Source organism: Hylobates moloch, unplaced genomic scaffold (assembly GCF_009828535.3).
Source record: "Hylobates moloch isolate HMO894 unplaced genomic scaffold, HMol_V3 SCAFFOLD_8, whole genome shotgun sequence".
Lineage (NCBI taxonomy): Eukaryota > Metazoa > Chordata > Mammalia > Primates > Hylobatidae > Hylobates > Hylobates moloch.
This window is the reverse complement of record NW_026652283.1, coordinates 92,116,984-92,118,528: the sequence shown is the minus strand read 5'-3', so window position 1 is coordinate 92,118,528 and position 1,545 is coordinate 92,116,984. Positions and strand designations below refer to the sequence as shown.

At 48.5% G+C, this 1,545-nt stretch overlaps 1 non-coding gene across 1 annotated transcript; it reads left to right on the top strand.

Annotated features, from left to right (window-relative positions):
* The first annotated feature begins 1,075 nt into the window (after nt 1-1,075).
* On the top strand, nt 1,076-1,179 carry LOC116474041 (small nucleolar RNA U13). The gene has a single exon (XR_004249581.1). It is a non-coding gene; the product is annotated as a small nucleolar RNA U13 (small nucleolar RNA).
* Nucleotides 1,180-1,545: the final 366 nt, after the last annotated feature.

Genomic DNA, 1,545 nt, shown 5'->3' with positions numbered 1-1,545 from the left:
AAAAAAAAAAAAAAAGCCTGGCCAACATGGTGAAACCCCATCTCTACTAAAAATACAAAAATTAGCTGGGCTTCGTGGCAGGCACCTGTAATCCCAGCTACTTGGGAGGCCGAGGTAGGAGAATTGCTTGAGCACAGGAGGCAGAGGTTATAGTGAGCTGAGATTGCTCCACTGCATTCCAGCCTGGGCAACAAAGAAAGACCGTCTCAAAAAGAAAAAAAAGAGAGGAGTTCTTATCTACACCTGTAGCCATGCTTTCCAAGGGCTCATTGTTGTGCAGGTCTTCAGATGCAAGAAGACAGCCACAGTGTGGCACACTGCAAACGCAGCAATCAAGGTGAACAGGCGGCCCCTGGAGATGATCGAGCTGTACACACTGATATACGAGCTGCTGGAACCAGTTCTGCTTCTGGACAAGGAGTGATTTGCTGGCATGGACATGTCCATGTGAAAGGTGGTGATCACATGGCCTAGATATATGCTATCCATCAGTCCAGCTTCAAAGCCCTGGTGTCCTATTACCAGAAGTATGTGGATGAGTTTTCCAAGGAGGAGATCAAAGACAAAGATCAAAGACATCCTCATACAGTACGACTGGACCCTGCTGGTGGCTGACCTCCACCACCACTAATCCAAAAAATCAAGAGACCCTGGTACCCATGCTTGCTACCCGAAATCCTACCAATAAGTCCATCACGAGAATAGGGGTTTACAGGCCAGGCGCGGTGGCTCACGCATGTAATCCCAGCACTTTGGAAGGCAGAGGCAGGCAGATCACGAGGTCAGGAGATCAAGACCATCCTGGCTAACACAGGGAAACCTCGTCTCTACTAAAAATACAAAAAATTAGCCGGGCGTGGTGGCGGGCGCCTGTAGTCCCAGCTACTCGGGAGGCTGAGGCAGGAGAATGGCGTGAACCCAGGAGGCGGAGCTTGCAGCGAGCCGAGATCACGCCACTGCACTCCAGCCTGGGAGACAGAGCGAGACTCCGTCTCAAAAAAAAAAAAAAGAGAGAATTGGGGTTTACTTGTATAATAAACAATGTTTGAGGGATTTTTTTAAAAAAACAGAGATGATCCTTTTGTAGTTCATGAGCATGATGATTGGGTGTTCCCGCCCATGTGTGAGATAAGCCACCCTCGAACCTTGTTACCATGTCGACATATTACCCCACTGACGTGAGAAAAACAAAAAAAAAAGGAGATTATGTTAAGTGCCTGGGAAATACTCTCCTTACTGAGGAAGAAACATCTGGCCAGTTGTACACACTGGCCAGGAGATCATTTTAAGTAGAAGTTATTCAAGTGGGTACTGTGGACACCATTTGGTATAACTGCGCATCACTCTTGTTCACTTTCCTCTGGCGATAGCCCCTGCTGCCATGTCTAGACTTCAAGGTTTTGCCTCTCTCTCAATGTCTAATTGCTCTTGAGTGGACACCTTACCCAAGCCAGGAGCAGTGGATTCTGTTGGCGCTCTGCCCGGAGCTCCTTGACTAGGCAGTGCACCATCCCCCAGCTGCTGTGAATGTCAGCTACGAACACC